This window comes from Desmodus rotundus, chromosome X (assembly GCF_022682495.2).
Source record: "Desmodus rotundus isolate HL8 chromosome X, HLdesRot8A.1, whole genome shotgun sequence".
NCBI classification, from domain to species: Eukaryota; Metazoa; Chordata; class Mammalia; order Chiroptera; family Phyllostomidae; genus Desmodus; species Desmodus rotundus.
Genome location: NC_071400.1, coordinates 64,045,228 through 64,067,976, shown reverse-complemented (window position 1 = coordinate 64,067,976; position 22,749 = coordinate 64,045,228). Strand labels below are relative to the sequence as shown.

Sequence of the window (22,749 nt, the reverse complement as noted above, 5' to 3'; positions counted from 1 at the left end):
AATGTCTGCCCTCCCCAGACACCCCCCCCACACTGGATAATGAGTTCCTCAAGAGCCAGACCATGTCTGTTTTGTTTGTATCTGTACCCCATCACCTCCCACAGTGTCTGGCAATTGTACTTGTTCAATAAATACTTTTTGAAGGAATGAATGAATAAACAACCCTATGAGCCATGTATTATGATCATGCCCACTTTACAGGTTACAAAGTTATGCTGATTTAAGTGACAGTAACAGTGAGCTATAAGAAATCCCATGAGGATCCTCAGGAATGAGTGGATGAGGTAAAAATAGATTATGATTTACCCTATTTTTAATTAGTTGCATACTGTGGATGATCCTTTGGATTGTTACTAAGTTTTTATTATTATAGAGTGCGAAAAATGAACATCCTTATAAATAGCTTTCTTTGCATATGTATGTACTTCTGTAAGACAGATGCTTGGAAATGAAATTGCTACAATGAGTGTGCGTATTTTACAATCAGATAGATGTGGCCAGCTCATCCTCCAAAAGAAATTATACAAATTTATACTATTAGTATCAGAGTATGAGAGTGTTTCCCCCCATACCCTTGCCAAAGCTGTGTATTTTCACTCATTTTTTCTTTCTAATCTGTTACAAAGCAATATTTCATTGCTTTCATTTTTGTGTTTTTGATCTTTTGTGAAGCTGAGTACCTTTTGCTTTTTCTTTTTCAAATGTGTTGCCTGTTTGCATTGCTTGCTCATGTTTTTATTGAGTTTAGTATTTTCTTATTGATTTGGAATAAGTCTTTTTATATAGTGGATACTAACTCTTTGTCTACCTGTCCCAATATTTTCCTCAGTTTGTTATTTATCTTTTAGCATTGTCAGTTTGTTTCTTAGAATACACGAATTTAAAAAATTTTATACAATCGAATTACTGATCATTGCATTTATAATAGCTGGCTTATGTGCTGTACTTTGAAAAGCTTTCCCTACCTCAAGATTATAAAACTCTTTCTCTATGGTCTCTCTTTGCACTTTTATGGTTTTAATTTCTACCTTTAAATACTTATGCCATATGAGTTTTATTTTGATGTACAGTACAAATATAGGTTTCCAACTTTAATTTTTCCCAGTAGCCATCCAATTGTTCTTACATAATTATTGAATAGTTGGTATTTTACTCATGTATTTGAAATGCCCCATTTATCAAATACTAATCTCCCAGATATTTTGGAGTCCATTTCTAGAATCTTCTGTTCTAGTTTGTAATGGCTATAGAGTTCAAGCTCTGGAGCCAGACTACCTGGCTTTGGAGCCAGCTCTGCCATTTACAGTTTCTGCATCTATAAAATGGGGATAATAGTACCCAAATCGTAGGGTTCTGATTACTAGATAAGTTCATTTATGTACAATTATTAGAATAGTCCCTGGCACATAAGAAGTACTGGTATTTTTGTAATATTTATTTATTTTTAGAGAGGGGAAGGGAGGGAGAAAGAGAGGGAAAGAAAGATCAATGTGTGGTTGCCTCCTGAGCGCCCCCCACCAGGGACCTGGCCGCATGCAATCCAATTACGTGCCCTGACTGGGAATCAAACGGGTGACCCTTTGGTTTCCAGGCCAGCACTCAATCCATTGAGCCACACCAGCCAGGGCTGTAATATTTATTATTTAAAATGTTATTATTGTTTTTATCATTTTAATAGTACATGATCACATTATCTGCATATAATATTTTATCATCTTTTTAAAAGAATTATTTCTAAACAACTTGAATGGTTTTCAGATGACCTATAACAAATATATGTATCCTCCATTCTTTTTTTAAAAAATTTTTATTGTTATTCAATTACAGTTGTATGCCTTTTCTCCCCATCCCTCCACCCCACCCCAGCTGAACCCCCTCTCTCCCCCACCTTCACCCTCCCCCCCTGATTTTGTCCAGGTGTCCTTTATAGTAGTTCCTGTAATCCCCTCTCCCCACTGTCCCCTCCCCACTCCTCCCTGGCTATTGTTAGATTGTTCTTAACTTCAGTGTCTCTGGTTATATTTTGTTTGCTTTTTTCTTCTGTTGATTATGTTCCAGTTAAAGGTGAGATCTATGCACCCCAATGTTCATAGCAGCACAATTTACAATAGCCAAGTACTGGAAGCAACCTAAGTGCCTATCAGCAAATGAGTGGATCCAAAAACTATAGTATATTTACACAATGGAATTATACGCAGCAGAGAGAAAGAAGGAGCTTATACCCTTTGCAACAGCATGGATGGAACTGGAAAGCATTATGCTAAGTGAAATAAGCCAGCCGGTGAGGGACAAATACCGTATCCTCCATTCTTACATTTCATGCAAATTAGGCATCTCAACTCTAGGCAGTTAGAGAGGGAGAGTAGAGGAAAGGAGAAGTGAGGAATAATACTGTTCCCATTCACAGATAATACGATTGTGTACACAGACAATTCCAAATAATACACACACACATACACACCTAGAACTAATAAGTGAATTTAGCAAGATTACGGAATACAAGGTCAACACTCAGAAATCAATCACATTTTTATATACTAGCAAAGAACAATACTATTAATAATAGCTCCAAAAAATGAAATACTTAGGTAAAAAAATCCAACAAAACATGTACAGGATCTGTATGCTGAAAACTACAAAATGCTGATGAAAGAAATCTCCAAATACTAAACATAACCAGAGAAATAACCATGTTTATGGAATGGACCACTCAACATATCAAAGATATCAGTTTTCCCTAAATTGAACTATAGACTATCAAAATCTCGGCAAGATTTTTTTTTTTTGTAGATACAGATGAGTTGACTCTAAAATGTATATGGAGCCCTGGTGGTGTGGCTCAGTGGACTGAGCGCTGGACTGTGAAGCAAAGGGTCACTGGTTGGATTCCCAGTCAGGGCACATGCCTGGGTTGCAGGCCAGGTCCCCAGTAGGGGGCACGTGAGAAGCAACCACACATTGATGTTTTTCTCCCTCTCTCCCTCTCTCCCCTTCTGTCTAAAAATAAATAAATAAAATCTTTAAAAAATAAAAAAATGTATATGGAAAGGCAAAAGAAGTAGAATAGCCAAAGTGATTTTGGAAAGATTAATAAAGCTGGAGGAATCACACCACCTGATTTTAATACTTACTATATAGCTACAGTAATCAAGACAGACTGGTATTAGCAAAAGGATATACATATAGTCCAATGCAACAGAATAGAGAATGCAGAAATAAACCCACACAAATATGTTCAATTGATTTTTGACAAAGGTGCAAAGAATTTAATGGAGAAATGATAAATAGTATTTGAGCAATTGGACATTCATATATAAGAAATAAACCTTGACCAAAACCTCACACCTTATATAATAATTAACTCCAAATGGATTGGAGATCTAAATGTAAATCATAAAATTATAAGATTTTAAGAAGAAAATACAGGAAAATATCTGGAACTCTTTATATTGCTGGTAGAAATGCAAAATGGTACAACCATCCTGGGAAAGTTAGGCAAGTTCTTACAAAGTTAAATGTACACTTACCATGTGACCCAGCAATCCCAATCCTAGTTATATCCTCCGGAGAAGTAAAAACTTATGTTCACGCAAGACCTGTACATAAAAGTTAAGTTGCTCTATTCACAAACACCAAAACCTGGAAACAACCCAAATATTCCTTAGGGATGAACAGATAAACAACCTCTGATATTGCCATCCAGGGGGGTACTACTCAGCAATAAAAAGCAATGAACCTGCATAACTTGGATGAGTCTCAAAGGCATTACACTGAGTGAAAGAAGATGATATCAAAATATTACATACTGCATGCTTCTGTTTATATGACATTTTTGAAAGAATATAAGCATAGTAATGGAGAACAGATCAGTAGTTAGTGGGGAGAGGGCCTGACTTCAAAGCAATAGCATGATGACGTTTTATGAGGTGATTGAACTGTTCTATACCCTGATAGTGGCGGTGGCTACACAAATCTATTCATGTGTTAAAATTCATGGCACTATACACACAAAAATCAAATTTACTGTATATTAAATACACAAAAATGATGGTAGAATTAGAATGACATCTGCAGCTTTGTTTAACCATTTGTATCCTTATGATTTGTTTTTCTGGGAATTCTGAGCTCTCTATAAAATAGCATAGGTATCGATAGACCTCTGTACCCAAATTAGTTAACCCTATCATGGCCTGCAAGGTACATCAATCAGAATTCTTTCAGTTGCAAATAACAACAAAGCCAAAACAAAGTGGGTCAAGTTGGACCAATAAGTCTACTTTATTATCTCATATACAGAGGGATTCAGAAGTAGGTAATTCAGTAGCTTGGCAATACGATTGAGAATCCAGTTTCCCTCCATCCTGTTCCACCGTCCTCAGCCTGTTGGTCCTTTGCCTTGTGATTCCAAGATGGCTGCAGCAACTCAGGCATCGCATGGTCATACAATAACATCAAGAGGCTGTAACAAAGAGTGTACATGTCATGTGTCCTCAATGAAGACAGGACAAACTTTTCCCAGGTGCCCAAGTAGACATCCTCTCTTATGTCAATGGCCAGAAATCATGTCTCTTGGCCATGCCTAAATCAACCATTTGGCAAGGGAAATGGAATTACCATGATTACTTAGCTCAGACCCATGTTACTTATAGTGTGGTCCCTGGACTGGTGCTAGTCTGCCAACTGTTGGTTACCAGTCCATGACAAAGTGCAGAAATTGAGATTAAACATTTAGAAACTTTTATATTGAGTTGACTGAGTAATTGTTATATTTTTGATACCATAAAATTTGGGGGCTCATATTTTGTAGGTCTTCATTTGAGAATACCAGCTCCTGTGATGCACAAGGTCACCCTAAGTATCAACAAAAATGGGGCCTCTATTAGGGAGGAAGAAAGTGAAGGATGGCCATTGGGTAGGGTACCAACAGTGTGAGCCATGCAAAAAATGATGGGAATGATGCTGCTCCTAGAAGTCCTGGAAAATTCCAGACAAGAACAGAATTTGGGTTCAGCACTGTGGAGCAAGCTCTCTGGCCTCACTTGCACACTCACCCACAGTGCTACCACTCCCAGGGGGTAGAGTCTCAAGCAGTCAGGTGGCATTGTGCCTCTTCTGAGAAGCCACACCCCAAAACCTGTTTCCCAGTTGGCCCAACATTACCTGTGTTTTTTCTGATACCAGAGACTCCTCCTTCGAAGGTTATAATTGGCCTACATCTGCCATTCTTGCTCACAACAGCAAAGACAAAAGAGAAAAAAAAGTCCACTAGGCATGCCAAATTTGGCACATCCAGTCAGCTGGTCACAATGACTGATTGACTCTGTAGCCTGTGACAGGGGCTTTCAAACATTATGAGCACAATTCACATAGGAAGAAACATATTTGACACCACAACTCAGTACACATGCAACTGTGCACACGCACACATACACATCTGCAACCAACGTTTCACAAAACAGAATTTACTGTATGTAATGCACTCTAGTTTTTAAAACTTGTATTTATTTTTTTAATTTAGAAAATGCCAGTTTTATCCCACTAAATTAATTTCACAGCCCACTAATGAGTTATGATCTGCAGTTTGGAAAGAAGTGTCCTTAAGGAGGAAGATGTAATGGTTCTCATTTCCAGAGGCCATTTGAGTGGCCACCAGTAGCTTTGTGTAACATGTGGCTCCTTCTGCCTCTATTATCAAGACTTACACCCTACACCAGGATAATGCTTCCGTAACCTTATCTTTTTTTCTCATAAGCTTCCCTGACCTCAGAGTTCTGGCCTTCTAAATCAGCTGCCTTAGCGGTGTGAAGGCCAGAGGCCCTCCAGGCAGTTCATGAAGCCCGAGTTGCCTTAGCAACACTTGGCTGTAATTGACTCCCGATGTCACCTGCTCCAGCCTAGCCTGCCCCTCCACACTTCGGGCTGTGGCCCTCTTTTCTCTTGCTTTTCATAACAATTTCTGCATCCTCATTACATAGACAGATGTCTTCTCACCCCTTCCCTCTTGATGGATGGTCAGATTTTTGGCACACACCTCCCTGGCTCTGTCCACATTGCCAAATACTCACTCGGGCATAATTAAACACTCAAGGAGATGGATGATTTGAATTGCTTTTAGATAACAATCTCTAATGTTGGTCAATTTAATTCAGAGATCACAGACTCAAATGTAGGCAGGGGCTAGGTGCATCACACAAAAGCCTAGGTGGGGACTGTGCCCCTTCACAAAAGAAGTAGTGGCTACTCTCTGTCCAGCTGATTTTGTCATACAGAAATGCACATCCACAAATCCAAAATCTACCAGCTTATCCAGAGAAACCATAAATCCTGGGTTTTTATGTGAACTTTACCAATTTTATATGCTGACAAGTAATTTAAAAAATATTTTAAAAATTCTTATGGGGCAAATCAAACACATCTGTGGACTGGATTTGTTCGGCAGGCTACCAGTTTGCAAGCTGTTTTAAGCTCTCTTTTATCCCCTGTCTTGCATTTGGACTTGATGTCTTTTGCCATCTGCTCTCCCCAAAAGCCCACAAAACACAAAACATAACAAACAAATAAACCACCCTCACCAATAACAGGTTTGACTTAGCTCTAAAGTTTTCTCCCTCCCTGATGGTCACAGTAATCAGGCTAGACTCTTAAAAGATGTTCATGGGATGAAACCAGTAAGTTCCACTCTTTCTACTGGGCACTGGAACACCCATTTCTACATATTACTACATTCTAGTTTGTTCCAGGCCTGAGTAAGGATATGAAACTGGCCACTGAAGAAAGCAAACCCTGGGGAGGGGAGTGAGCCCTTCTTTTGGTTCTTCCCCTTTGACCATGTTTTTTAGTTATGCGATGTTTTACTTTCTAACATTCCCATCTGTACAGGAATTGCCCTTTCAGAAGTATTAGGAAGAGAACTTCCCAGCTCGGGCCGGATAGCTCAGTTGGTTAGAGCATCATCTGGATACAACTTTGTGAGTTTGATCTCTTCCCTGGTCAGGGAAAATACATTAATCAACCAATGAATGCATAAATAAGTGTAACAACAAATCGATGTTTCTCTCTCCCTCTCCTCCTCCCCTTCCTTCCCTCCCTTCCTCTCTTCCTAAAATCAATACACATAACCTGGTGTGAGGATTTAAATTTTTTTAAAAGAAATAAAAAATTTTAAAAAGTATATTGGAATATTATATTTTCCTAGGATTTTCCCCATTTTTTCTAGGTCTTTAAAACAATTTGCATAGAGTTGTATGAGGAAGTCTTTTATGCTGTTTAAAATGTCCTCATACTATGACAATGTCCAACTTTTCATTTCTGAATTTGTATAGTTGTGCTTTCTCCTTTTCTTGATTATGCTATTTAATGGCTTATAAATTTTTTTCATGGAATTGATCCATCTATTAATTAGTTCTATCTGTTTTCTAAGTCCTTTATTTGAACTTTTCTCTTTGTTAATTCTTTCCTTCTATTCCCCTTACATTTATTTTGTTTTCTTTTCTCTAATTTTTTGAGTCAGACACTTTTTCTTTTTCCCTCATTTTTAATGTGAGTATTTTAAGGCTGTGGACTTTCCTCTGACCACTTTATCTGTATCCACAGATTCTGATATGTAGTGTTTTCATTATCATTATTGGCTAGAAATTCAGCAACTTTGGTTTGAGTTTCCCCTTTGACCCGAGAGTTGTTTGATAGAGTTTTGAACATATTCAGATGGAAGATCCGTTTTACATTGACTTCTAGTTTTTATCCACTTGTGATCAGAAAACATTGTATTAGGTCCACTTTTGAAATTTACTGAGATTTTCTTCTTGGTTTAATATCGATTTTTTTGTTTAGGTCTCCTATATTCTCACTGGTTTGCTGCTGCTGCTGCTGTTGTTGACTTGACCTGCCCTGGAATGAGAAAGATGAGTTAAATATCTCCTGCTTTTTAGCATATTTCAATCTATTGTCCATTTCTCCTTGTCTCTTGTATCTTTTAACATTTCAGCTTTGTGAAAGTTGCTGTTATTTGGTACAAAAATAGTCATAACTCTATATTCTCATTGTGAATCATAGCCTTTTTGCCTTGATTAATGCTTTTTTATAGTAAGCTTTTTATTTTGGAATAATTTTAGATTTACAGAACAATTGCAAAGGCATAGCTGTCACCTAGTTGCCTGTCATATAAATGTGTAACTTCATTTTCAAAACTAAAAGATTAGCATTGGTACATTGCTATTAACTCAACACCAGACTTTATTCAGATTTTAGCTTTCTTTTTTCTGTATCAGGATCCAACCTAGGATCCCACATTGCATTTAGTCATCATATCTACTCCAATCTGTGACAGTTCCTCAGTCTTTCCTTGTTTATAAGGACCTTCGCAGTTAACTAATGCCTTTCATTCTGAGGGTTCAACTTGTCTGATCATTAAGACTGCAACCCCTGCTTTATTTATTGGCATTTGACTACTATACCTTTGCCCTTTCTTATATTTTTAGCATTTCTGAATAGATTTGTTTTAGTTGCCTCTCTTGAATACATCAGTTGGGTTTTGCTCAGTGATCCAATGGAAAGTGTTTCTCTTTAAGTAGGTGAGCTAAGACCATTTATACTTACTGATACAAAAGATGTTTTGGTGTTAATATAGTCATATTATTTTAAGTATTTTTCTTTTTTAGTTATATGTTTACATATTAAAGCATTTTACCGTGCAGTCTGTTCTGTTTGTTTTCTGTTATCCTAACATTTCTAAAGAAAAGTTTTTATTTTGGTCTATTGATTAATTTTAGGTATCTTTTTTATTACTTTTTTCTAGTTGTTTATTGCTAACGTAAAGAAATATTGTTGAAGGCCTGGCCAGATACCTCAGTTGATTAGAGCATCGTCACGATATGCAAGGTTGAGGGTTCAATCCCCAGTCAGGGCACATGCAAGAATCAACCAATGAATGCATACTTAAATGGAACAACAAAATTGATGTTTCTCTTTCTCCTCTTTCCTCTCTCTGTCCCTAAAATCAATCAATAAAAATTTTTTTGAAAGAAAGAACTTCCCATCACCCCTGATCCCCTTTTCACTCATTACCTCCTCCCTACAGGGACTGATTGGTGAGGTTCCATAATGTAATTCAGGGCTTATTGCTCAACCCCTGTTAAGCTACCTGCTTTTTACTTTTCAGAGCTCCCTTGCGTATACCATGTTTCTGTCTTCTTCTTTGGTCCTCCATGTGGTCAGTTGCACTAGAGACAGCTAAGCTGGGTGAGGGGCTGCTGTGCAGACCCATCTGTTCCCTCAAGAAGGTGCAAAAGTCTAGGCTTGGGAACAAAAATTTGAAAACCTGATTCAGGCTGCAGGCCACAGACCCATTCTCTAAACCAATCTTGTCAACAATAAATCTTAATATTCTGATCACTCTTTGACTCCTGTGTCTATTTCTTAATTAGTTCAGAAGTCAAGGGAGATAGTGGTGTGATTATATGACCTTTAGAAAGACCCCCATGGTGTATGGATTGAGAAATGAAAACAATGACTGACATTTGCCATCCAAAGTAACATTTGAGGGAGTCAGTTCTCTTTATGGGACAGTGATGGCCTGTATGCACAGGTGTTCCAGCTGCATTTTCCTCCCATAAGGGCAGATCTTAGAAAGCACTGGACAGGTGCATCATTGACTTTGGGAGTTTGCAGCAGTTTATATCATGATTGGAGTCTGTTGCATTCAATTGCTTTTAATAGACAGCAGCCTTAGAAAACACAGGCCTCGTACATTTTTGACTTTACAACTGTGGCTGGTCTTTAAAAGCAGGTGGACCCAAGTGGACCCTAGTAAAAACAGACTGTGCATGTTTTTGTGGCTGAGGCAGGGGTTAGAGTATCAGAAAAATAATATTTTGGTCCTGGTTAAGGCTTACCTCGAAACAGCTTCAACAATCAGGCTTTTTCAATATCAGAGGGCAGAAAAATTTTTGCTCTGCTTTTCCTGTTCCTCAGCCAGGACTATAGGTTGGGGCTTTTAACTGCAAAAATAGCTAAATTCCATGCGAACCACAAATTCCTACAGAGTGTGATGGTATCTTTTATTTTTAGTAGGTAGCATTCTATCATTGCTGTTCTTCTACCTGGATTTGAATTGCATCCTGTTCCAGAGACATGGAAAACACTATGGTAGAGCCTTCTTGAATTTTTGTGGTACATCCACAGACTCCTAGACTCATTCCTCCTCTGCTCCAACCACCATCTTTGCGTGGTCTCAGGTTTGCTCTGGATTTATTAATTATACAAGACATAATTATGACTTTGGATTTTAAAGACCCAGACTATGAGTTTAACCTAGGAAGGCAGGTGATTTTTGTCAAGATACAGAGAGAGAAATGGTAGCCCTCACCATATACAGGATATAGCATCTTCTTGTATTGCAGTGGAGAAACATCTTAAAATTATTAAAATTCTAAAACTAAGCAAAAAAGCTTTAGGGACCACCTTTGATAAGAATGGTTTGCTCACATAATAAAGGAGGTACTGGATTTCCTTCAAAATAATGCTTCATACTAATTTATTCATGAGTGATATGACATGATGCCTGAGATTTGCTAAAACATATTCCAGAAAAATGTATGAATAGATGAGTTAAAATTGGCAAGGTGTTGATAATTGTTGAAGCTGAGTAATTCATTATATTATTCATAGGAGTTTGCTATAGTGTTCTTTTTGGTTTCGTGTATGTTTGAAGATTCCCATAATAACACATCAGAAAAATAAAAATAAGCTTCTGTTTTACTTGCAATAGCCAAGTGCTGGAAACAGCCTAAGTGCTCATCAGTAAATGAGTGGATCAAAAAACTGTGGTACATTTACACAATGGAGTACTGGGCAGCAGAAAGAAAGAAGGAACTCCTACCTTTTGCAACAGCATGGATGGAACTGGAGAGGAGAGCATTATGTTAAGTGAAATAAGCCAGGCGGTGAAAGACAAATACCATATGATCTCCCCTATAAGTGGAACCTAATCAACAAAACAAACAAGCAAGCAAAATATAACCAGAGACATTGAAATAAAAAACAAACTGACAGTAGCCAGGAGGGAGGGGGAGGTGGGTAATGAGGGAAAGAAGGGGAAAAGTCATCAAGGAACATGTATAAAGGACCGGTGGACAAAGCCAAAGGGGGGAAGGATTGAGGTGGGAGGTGGAGGTGGGTGGGGAAGGGGAAAGTGGTGGTGGGAAAATGGAGGCAGGTGTACTTGAACGACAACAAAAAAAGAAAGAAAAAGAAAAATATCCAAGAAGATATGCTACTTAAGCTGGGGAAAGAGGGTTTTTCTTAGGAAGATGTGATCTTGGAGAACTAATTACACAGCTAAAAGGGAAAAAGAAGATATGCTCAAATATAAAGATTCTTAAAAATGGTCCTGACCAGGTAGCTCAGTTGGTCAGGACTTTGTCTGGATACACCAACATTGCTGGTTCAATCCCTAGTCATGGCACATCCAAGAAACAACCAATGAATGCCTAAATATGTGGAACAACAAGTTGATGTTTCTCTCTCACCTTCCTCTCTCTCAATCAATAATTAATCAATATTTTTTAAAATTTTTATTGTTATTCAATTACAGTTGTATGCCTTTTCTCCCCACCCCTCCACCCCACCCCAGCCTAACCCACCTCCCTCCCCCGCCTCCACCCTCCCCCTTGATTTTGGCCATGTGTCCTTTAAAGTAGTTCCTGTAATCCCCTCTCCTCACTGTCCCTTATCAATCAATATTTTTTTAAAAACCAACATTAAAAAAGATTTAAAAAAAATGTTACTAAACACAGGGAGATATTTTCATTGTTAATAGGTCAGAGAGGTTGTCTGGATTCCAAAGAAATCAAGGAGATGTAGGGAGAAGAGAAAAAAAGTGCACTGGAATCACTCTATCAGTGAGAATCCAGAACTACAATGCTCAGAGCAGGTATTCAAATATAAAGGTATTTTCAGAAAGCTGACTTTAGAGAGTCTGTATTTAGAGCAAATGAAAAAAAAAAAAAACGTAGTAGGCAAAATGCAATACCCTGCCAAAGATGTTCATACTCTAATCCCTAGAACCTATGAATATGATATATTACATGACAAAAAGGGACTTTGTAGGTACAACTAAGGGTACAGACTTAAAAATAAGGGGATTATCCTGGATTTTCCAGATAGGCCCAATCTAATAGCATGAGCCCTTAAAAGCAGAGAACCTACCCTGGCTGACAGCAAGAGAGATATGGCAGAAGAAGTCAGAGGGATTCCAAGTGTAAAATGTAGGGGCTACCCGCAGCTGACAGCCAATAAGAAAACACAGTCCTCAGGTCTATTTGTAGAAATAACTAGATTTTAACAGCAACCTAAAAGAGTTGGGAAGCAGATTCTTTGCAGAGCCTCCCAATAGGAGCCTAGCTGGCTGATACCTTGATTATGGCCTTGGGAAAACTGGAGCAGAGAAACCAGTTCAGCCAATCTGGACTGCTGGCCTACAGAACAGTGAGATAAGAAATTCATATTGTTCACCCTTGGAATTTGTGGTAACTTGTCAAAAAAAAAAAAAAAAGCAGTAGAAAACTACTATATACCATGATCTAAAGTGGGTACAAATTTGGACATTTATAAAAGGGAGACTAAGAAGACGATTGTAAAATACTTCAGGTATTTAAGATGTGCTTCTAGGCAACACAGTTATGGGTGGGGAAGCTGGTAGGACATGTTCTCATGGGCACATGCTCAGAATATGTATGGGATTAAGACTCCAAGAAAAGGAAATTGGGGAAGATGAGACAAACAACAGGGGAATCAGGCAAGACAATAATAGATTGTTAAGCCTAGACTACATATTGATTTTAATAGGAGAATACCTCCTGGTGAAATTATCCAATTCTATGAGGTTAAAGTAGACAGGAATTGTTGAACCATGGATGCTTTTGCCAGATCCAGAATTCCTGTCCTTTCTGTCTTATTGAGATGTAATTGACATAATATCATATTAGTCTAAGGTGTACATCATAACAATTTGATATATGTATATATTGCAAAATGATCACCATAAAGGTTTAATTAACTAGAATTTTTTTGAGTGTATCTTTTTCTATGATGGACCTCACAAGACAAAATATTGAAGAGTTTGTTACAAAAAGAAGTGGCTGCATCTGAAAACAAAATTAAGGAAAAAGGAAGGAACACACTGCAATTCAAAAAGCAGTAACCAATGTATCAGACACTGCTAATTGTCCTTTAATATATGTTCTCACCTTCTTTCAAAGTAATTACATTTTTAGGTATGCACATACCTGCCCAGCTAAAGATTGCATTTCCCATTCGCCATTGCAGCTAGGTGTGACAAAATATTAGTCAATGAAATGTGACTGAAAGGATGTGTACAAGTTTTAAATCCAGTCCTTAATGTGAGAGCCCTTCCCTTCTTCATCCTACTGGCTAAAATGGGAGCGATTTTGTAGCACATGGATGGGAGCACCATTCTGGTGATGACCAGGAAATTGAATTTCTGGATACCTCATAGAACAGCTACCACACAGTCCTGGACTGCTTTCTTTTGGTCTATTACATCTGAGGGGAATACATTTTGTTTTATTTAAGCCTCTGTTAACTTAGGTCTCCATTACAAGAAGCTAGGCCTATATCCTAACTAATGTAGCCATGCACACATTGAAGAAGGAACCGTAACCAACCTATGAAGCAGATTAAAATATGAAAAATTTAGCTGAGCTTCTAGATCAAGAGGGTGACTTAAGCATTTGTTAAAACCTGCCATCATCCCTGTCTCAAATACCTAGAAACCTAGTGTAAAATATTTCCAGTCGTTTTATTGTAAAAAATCTAAAATATATAGAAAAGTTCAAATTAGTACAATGCATATCATTATGCCCCCCACTCAGCTTCAGCTGTTAACATTTCCTTATATTTGCTTTATCTATGATCTATCTATCTATCTATCCGCCTGAAATGAGTTGACTTACATTGCCCCTAAACTTCAATGCACATCTTAAAAAGACATGCTCCTACTTAATTACAAAGCCTTTATCACACCTAAGGAAATGAACGATAATATTCTCACAATAACATTTTAATGTCATCTAATATCAGGCCATACTAAGATTTCCCTAGTTGTGCTCAAAATGTCTTTTCATAGCACTTTAAAAATTCAGGATTTTGTGTGGTTCAGTTGGTATTGGGTGTCATCCTGCAAAGCGAAAAGTCACTGGTTTGATTCCCGGTCAGGGCACATACCTGGGTTTCAGGTTCGGTCCTGGTTGGGGTGCATGGAAGAGGCGACCGATTGATATTTCTCTCGCACATTGATGTTTCTCTCCCTGTCTTTCTCCCTCTCCTCCCCTCTCTCTAAAAGTAAATAAACAAAGTCTTTTAAGATATCCATTATTCAGTTAAGTTTTATGCATTGCACTTCATGCATTTAGTTTGTTTGAATTTGAAACAGTTGTCCCATGTTTTCATAAAATATTTTTAAAGTTAAAAATGGACACCTGAGCTTGAAAACAAACAAACAAGGAGCTCTCCAGGAGCCAGAAACAGAGAGAGACTCCCTAAAGGTGAGATGGATGTGCATGTATGTTACAAGGGAGCCAGGACTGACACAGGCTGTAGGGGCTGGAGTATCAGTTCCTGATGAAGCTGAAAGTCCAAGCCAGGCCCTACCTGAATCAGGAAATCAGCATAGAGCAAGCAGCACTTCATAGAGGAGCAAGAAAATAAAATGAGGTATTGTTTCTTGCCATTAGGCAGACAAATACTTTAAAATCTGACTATTGCAAATGTTGGGAAATAGGCATACTCCTACACTGTTGGTGGGAATATCAACTGCTTCAACAAATTTGGAGAGCAATATGTCAAAATGCTGTCCAAAAAATAAAATGTGGTGATGTTATACAATGGAATACTGTACAGAAATGGTGCTAGACCTCCACATAGCAATATGGGTCCCAAAAATATAATACTGACTAAAAATGAAACAATTATATAAATGGATAGGCACAAAAATGCCATATACAGTTTATGGATGTAAATATGCTTATAAAGCATGAAAATGGATAAGAATACACTTCAGACCGCAGTGGTTGCCTCAGAGGAGAATGGTAATGCAGGTGGTGGTTAAAAGGAATATCAGCTATATCTCTAATATCTTTTAATTGCAGGAAGCTGATATGGCAAAATATCTACAATTCTGGGTGAGAGGAATGTGGGGTTTTGTTACAATATTCTTTGTTCTTCTTCTGTATAGTTTTTGCATCTCTCACAGTTAAAAAAAAGAAGAAACTCAGTTGAGCCTGCTTCAGAGAAAGCAAGCCCTAAGAGTAGACAGAAAGAATTGTTTCTGTATCAGTAAAGTGGTATTTAAGGCCTGGAAAAGTCAAAGGGTTTTCTTAAGGTTAATAAACCCAAGGCAGATGGATTTTTCCTCATCAGCACTCAAGAAGAGAAGCTTCTGAATGCCTGTTTTAGGAATCTACTGAGGGTAACTCATGAAGAAAAATAAATGAGAGAGAGAGAGTGGGGAAACCACGTGAAGAGACAGGTTTCACACAACCAAGAAACTCCAGAGCAAGAGGCAGTAGAGTTTAAACTGAGAAGTTATGGGCCCTAGACAACCAGCACCATCTAACTTGCCTACTGTTGAAGCTGAACGAAAGATGATTTCCTCTTTCTCGCACATTTTCTATGTTTACTTTTCTTTCCACCAGATATTGTTGTCTCCGGTATAAGCTCTGCTTTCTGATGGCAGTGTGAGGCTGGACTGTATTATGTACTAGTTTCTAGCAACATAATTTTGCTTGGGATAATTGCTTCAGGGGCTGAGGTTTGATTGTGACTGAGAATTTTTTCTTTTTCCTCTTTCCCCTCCACGGTGGGTGGAGGAAGCCCAAGTGGTGCTGGGCACACTCTCCCCTTCCTCACCCTCCAGGCACCACCCCCACCTTCACACTGCGTGTAATCTCCAACACAAGACACAAAACAGCCCAGGCCTGGTTATGGCTCATGGACAGCAGGAGATTCAGTCTCAGCAGAAAAAGCAAGCTGGACAAAAGAAGAAACAAGGACATGACCAAAAGGCTACTGCCAAAGCTGCCTTAATACATACCTGCACTGTCTGGAGGACACAAATGCCAGACCCTAAGACCTCCAAGCAGCACTTTGAGAGCAAGTATCCTAAGACTCCACTTCCTCCAGAACTGGCTGATGTTCAGGCATAACGTTATTCACAGTTGAATTCATGACACCTTTGACTCTTCTGCTGTCTCAGACCTTAGGTAACAAACCTGCAGCTGCTTTTCTGACTGTTGATCAGCAAAAATAAAGGGGCTACAGAAACACTCATTTTTATGCTGTTCTATTTTGGGCTTCATGCAAAAACAGTTCTGTATAAATGTACAGTTGACTTTGATTTGGAAATCTGAAAATTAGTCCATCCTTGTTATAAAAATTTTTTTACAAATGTGATTATATTGATGTTCATATTGTGTAAAATAACTCACGTAATAAAGTAGTACTTTGGGGTTACAAAATCACAGGAAAAAAAGAAAATTTTCTTTTAAATAACTTTACATTAATATAGAAGCATTGTACAAAAATTAAACAATATAAACAGTGGGAATATAATAAATAATTAAACAAGTAAAATTTCTACTCCCCAGAAATCACCACTGTAAGATCCTAGTGCATAACCTGCAGGATCTCCCTCTCTCCCCCGCCCCCGTCTGTCTATACATGATTTTGTTTCATTACCAAACTGAGATCTTACTACCCATGCTGTTCTGTAGCCTGTTTTTTTTTCAGTCATCAACCTCTGTTTTGCTACTTCAGTAAATTTTTAACTCATCTAACACCCAGATCATATTCATATTTCCCCAAATGACCTAAAAATGTCCCCTGCAGTTGCTTCATCGAAAGCAGTACTCAATCCAGACCATGCATTGCATCTGGTTCTTATGTCCCTTAAGTATCTTTTAATCTAGCACAGACACCATTTTTAATGATACTGATTTGCTGAAGATACTGGGCCAATGGTTCTGCAGAATATTTCACTTACTGCTTGTTTCTTTGCGTTATTTTCTTCTAAACTTGTCCATGTGGCATTGGTGCCAGGAAAATCTTGTGTGCAATTAACTTTTCGAACTCTTAGACAGTGGGACATAGGAGAATCTTGGAGTTGGATTAATTCTTTTTTGGAGGTCGTGCATGAACTTCACCTGTTTCAGTAATGACAGTCCAGGTTCCAGTTGCCAAAGGAACCTCCACAATCTTCATACCTCAGAGTGAGACCCTCATAACTGAGAGTCAGCAGAAACAGAAATCAGGGAGGAAATACTTTTGGACTTAAATTTCTTTGGAGTTTTGCAATTTATTTTCTTCCAAGGAATTTCACATTGTTCAAATTTTGGACATATATACATTATTTGGGACATTTTTTGCTATAATTTGGGCTGAACACATAACTTCTGGTCAACCATTATTGGACAATGTGGCCAAGCATACTTTAGGATAGGAAATACAATATGGATAGATTGTATAGCCTGGGATGCAGGAGGGAACTTGGAGTTAATTTGATTAGTGTTCTGCTCTTATCCACTCAGATCTCTCTGGAGACAAACCAGAAGTGTACAAAGTTGGTCCTAAGAGGAACAGTGGTTGGCAGTGAATGGTCTCCTGAAGGTGGAACCCGGACTGCCCTTTTGAACTCTTGTCTCTTACCTCTAATTCAGGCAGCCACACTCCCAAAAGACTATGAGGTTGGCTGTTAAACCCAATAGGTTAAGATAACAAAACTGTTGAGGAGTATTAGAGGCAGCTTGATGGTCTTTGTTATGGGCTGAATTGTGTCCGCCCTTCTTCATATGTTGAATCCTTAACCCTCAGAATCTCAGAATGTGATTGTATTTGGAGATAGGGAATTTCAAGAGGAGATTAAATAAAATGAGGCTGTTAAAGGGGCTCTACTCTAATCTGGCTAGTGTCTATACAGAAAAAGACATCAAGGGCCTGTTTTCCTGGAGGGCTGATTGTGAAGAGGCAGCAAGAGGGTATCTATGTGCAAGCCAAGGAGAGAGCCCTCAGAGGAAACTGACCCTGAAGACACCTTGATCTTGGACTTTCAGCCTCCAGAACTGTGAGAAAATGAATTTCTGTTGTTTAAGCCCTTCACTCTGGTATTTTGTTATGGTAGCCTGAGAAGACTAATGCATCCCGCTTCCTGTGTTCCTGCCTGTCTATAAAGTAGAAATGTTCCCCCTTTTAGAATTATAGACATCACCTGAGGGGTTTTAAGTAAATACTGATATTTGGGCCCTATACCCCAGAGATTCTTATCCAATTGGTCTGGGTTGTGGTCTGGGTATCAGGTGATTCTAAAGTATAACCAAGGTTGAGAACTGCTGGGATAGGAGGTCATCTAAGAATTGTGTGCTATATCAGCTGAAGATGATTGATACCAGGGCTTCACCAACAAAGCAGAAGAACTGTAGGAATCCAGCCACCCTGCAAAACTTTTAGGGAAAGTTGGTCCTGTTACTGGGACTTTGGACCCTATTGACTATACAGTGTAAATTGCTTTCTCAGCATTCGGTGATTCTACTAAGCTTTCACTATGCACACAAATGCCAGTTTTAGGGTCTGGGAATAAATCATACTACATCAAGATAAAAGGGGAACAGATTCTTTCAGCCTTCAGCAGGAACCTGAAAGAAAGCCACACCCAGTAACCTCCTAACAAATCTGAATTCCTGGCCCTTAAAATGGGCAGTCACTCACAAATTTTAGAATTTCATACTTGAGGTGGCTATTGAAATGTCACCTGACAGGCACATTGTGCTTTTAGATTAGTTGGAGACATTGTCCTCCCCTGTGGTCCTATGCCTGCGTGCTGCACCACTGCACAGCTACAGCTCACACAAGGAAAATAGATACTACAGCACCAAGGTTCCTCAAATTTTGTAAAATTGATTTTTAATTTACATACAATAAAATCATATTATTAGTGTACAGTTCTATGGGTCTAGACAGAGCCTAGAGTCATATAATCACCACTACAATCAAGATATAGAATAGTTTCATCACACTCCAAAATCCCCTTACCAGCACATACACGCCTGACACACAGACACTCCTCATCTATCCCCACAAGCCCCAGAAGCTTAGGACCTCTGTGGACATTTTGGCATAACCCCCAATGCAGCCCACTTTTGACCCTCCTGAACTGGGCACAGCAGATGGAGATAAGAGGAAAATGTGAGGCCTGGCAGTCATCAAACGGGGGATGGCCCCATGGTCTTCCCAGACAGATCCACATGGCTGAAATTCAAAGTTTCAGCATGAGGGGGCCTTATCTTCATCAGGCTTTGGGGCATTGCTAGTGCTTATCATTTAAGGCTAGAGTCTGTAACCAGAGCTTAGAGAGAGAACCAATAGCTTACCAGATTTCAAATGTACCAAGATAAACTTTGAAAGCCTTCCTGCCAGCCCACTCAATTGAGCAGCAGACTCAATATGAGGCACGTATTGCATCATCTCAAAAGAGACACTCTTACAATCAATTAAACTTTTTACATTTGAATATTCAGTTCTTGCCAAAGCACATATAAAATCCCAATTTCAAAATAATTTGTTCACAGAGATCAGGTCTACTATATAAAGGACACCATGAAACTAATTATTTCTAGAAACGTTATGAAGTCTTTTTGCCAGGGCAAAATCTCTTTAAAAGGGGCTTTCCAGCATTGCTCAGAACATAAGTGCTCACTGATACTAAACTAGATACTGTGTGACAATGGCGGGTAGACCTACTGTTTCTAATTTTAGTATTCGTAACAGAATGGACATTTACAAAGAATCCCCTTCAACTCTCCCTCAAGACAAAGAAAGCCCTTTGGGACTTCTTAGAAGCAGGACAAATTCCTGAAGGAGATACAGCTGTGTATCAGTCCAGATCCTTGATTGCAAGCAATAGAATTGGACTCTGGATGAATTAGGTAGAAAAATAATTCATTAAAGGGATATTGGGCAGCTCCCAGAATCAGCAGGCGGGCTGAAGAGGCAGGTTTGCAGGCAGGAACAAAACTCAAAGCACGTCGCAGAACTGGTCTGGTGAGGAGCCTACTGCAGCACTCCTCCAATGCAGCTTCACCACTGTGGCCCTGCCTTGCAGAGACCTCTATGTTAATGTGAATGGCAGTGCTGCCTGAGGGAGGAAGGAGGGGAGGGAGGGAGGGAGTGGGGGGGGGACTCAGAGTGCCTGGGTCCCTAATTATTTGTCTCTAACTCCTAAGACAAAGAGTATAGGAAGACTGGTCTAAGTTATTGTGCCAACACCCTAGGAGTGAGGCTAAATGTGGCATTTTTAAGTCTGTAGAAGGAGGCGGGCTCTGTCTCCTTCCAAGAATCATGAGATGGGGAAGTCCCTAACCAGAGGAAGTGGGTTCAAATGCACACCCAAAAAGAGTAGCAAAAGACCCAACACAGGCTGACGGTTGGGGGCTATTTGGTATCACATGGCACAAAGTTAGTCTTTGCTACTTCATTTGGGGACAGAATAGAGGACTCTGAGCTGAGGAAAGTGATCAAAGAGAGAAACAAGGGCTCTTTCCCTCAGGGCCTTAACATTTTACTGCAAGATTTGAGGGAAGGAGAACTGCCTAATGGTTGGGGGTGGGGCTGTGCCGGGAACTTCAGAGCCTGTACAAGGCAGAGAAAGCAGAATGTACCTTCCTTGTCTAGAGACCCTGGCGTGATGACTTGGGTGATCTAGGAGCAAGTGGGTAGAGGGAAATAATTTAGAGAATTTTTCTCAACAAGCCGTTGCCTTTGATCCCTTGATGGAATGCACCTGAACGTACCTGGGGACAAAATCAGGCACCACAGTATATTTTCTGATTGCAGCTATTAGATTCCAAAGACATGAAGTCTATGTATAACAACTCTAGGGAATTTCTGCTCTAAAATTCTCAGCATACAAACTCTCCCCTAGTTTTACATTTGCTGACAACAGTACTTCAATTAGAAGTTCAGGACTGAGCCACTGTCCTTGGGGACACCCACAACCAGAGGGGTTTAACTGACTTTTATTAAGTATATTTGGAAGCTTAGGCCTTATCAGAAAAGACAGTGAAACCAGTATGAGGTATTCTTGGCACAGGTCTGAAATTCCACCAGGATGAATGAATGCCATCAGAATGAATGAATGCAGTAGGTTTTGCCACTGCTTTTTGGTGTTTGGAATACACTTGGCTGCTCACTGGTCTCTGATTTGGAATGAGAGAGGGAGGAAAGACTACAGGAAACTCCATTCAGTGTTCACCTACCGTTAGTATTCTTTTTAAAAATACTTTTAAATTTTATTGTTGTTCAAGTACAGTTTTCTGCCTTTTCCCACCATTAGTATTCTTAGTAGAGGCTGATAAGGTAATCACTAATGCTTCACAGCATAAGAAAAGAAAAAAGACTGGATAAGGGGCCCAGATACTGCTGTGAAATTTGGGGCTGCCCGGTGAACCATCACTAGACAGCTACTTCCTAGCATGTGGTAAGGAAATTAGAGTCCCTCTATACTGTGTACGAAGTAGTCAGAAAGTAGGGCAAGTCTAGATAAAGTGATCTACCAAAATAACTTATTTCTCATAAAGGAATTAGTTAGGAACACTACCCCTCATACCCCAGTGTAGACAGGGTACAATTTCTCCACACCCAGAAAAGAAGGCAAGAACAAATCCTTTGAGGGATTCAGCTTTGTATGAAATTGAGGGAAACAACACCTAACCATCGGAGAGTGAGGGATTTGGATGGTAACTTTGAGTGGGGAGATGGAGACAATCACTTATCAAGCTGCCCACCTGTTTAACAGTCCTGGGGTATCCTGTGCAGCACCCTTTGAATCAAACTGTCCATATGTGGGGAATCTGGAAGTAGGTGGGTAAAGAAGACAATGTTACTTGTTTGCCCAAATCTATTTCTCCCTCTTTTTTCCTTTCTGGCATGGTCCTGAAGTAGTCACATATTTAGGAAAGGCTCTCTACCCCAGCCCTGTGTTGAAGTGATGGTAGAATCTTGAATAGTTAATGCCCATGACTGATGGTTTTATTCTCCCGCTAGTGATTAGTTTAGGTATAGGTATGTGACCCAGTCCTAGGATCTGAGAGGAAGTCTACTGGGGGTACTTTTGGTAATATTTTTCTCAGTAATAAAAGGAGATGTATAGAGGGAAACTCCCCTTTTACTAGGATGTTTCTGTGCCTGCATGCAATGCTGGAACTGCTATAGTCACCTTGCAACCAGGAAGAAAGATCTGCTGTTAGTAGAAGAAGACAAAAAAAAAAAAAAAAAAGAAAGAAAGAAAGAGAAGAAGACGAAGAAGCAGCAGCAGCCACCTTTGTGCCTTTGATGAGGTCATCTGATGACTGATTAAATCAACCCTGAAACTGCCACATAGGAATTTTTGAACCAATTCTAGAAAGTGACCCATTCTTTTTTCTCTTGGAGAGGACTGTGGGATAGGGAGTGAGTTTTCCTTGTGAAGGAACAAAGTTTTTTTTTTAAACTGGGAAAGTAGTACAGTAGATTATGAAAGCTCAAGTTGTAACATACACACATACACTGTAGCAAGAAGTCCTCCTAAGGGAACGCTGAAATCTTGAAAAATGAAAACATTTACCTGTCTTTCAAGGTAATGGAGACCAGCCACTGGTGTAGTTATATAGATGGTCAGTGACCTGAGAAGGGCCAGGTCAATGGATC

The 22,749-nt window shown here is 39.2% G+C and overlaps 1 pseudogene; it reads left to right on the top strand.

Annotated features, from left to right (window-relative positions):
* The first annotated feature begins 15,998 nt into the window (after positions 1-15,998).
* Positions 15,999-16,220, top strand: LOC112322349 (zinc finger protein 706 pseudogene; annotated as a pseudogene).
* Positions 16,221-22,749: the final 6,529 nt, after the last annotated feature.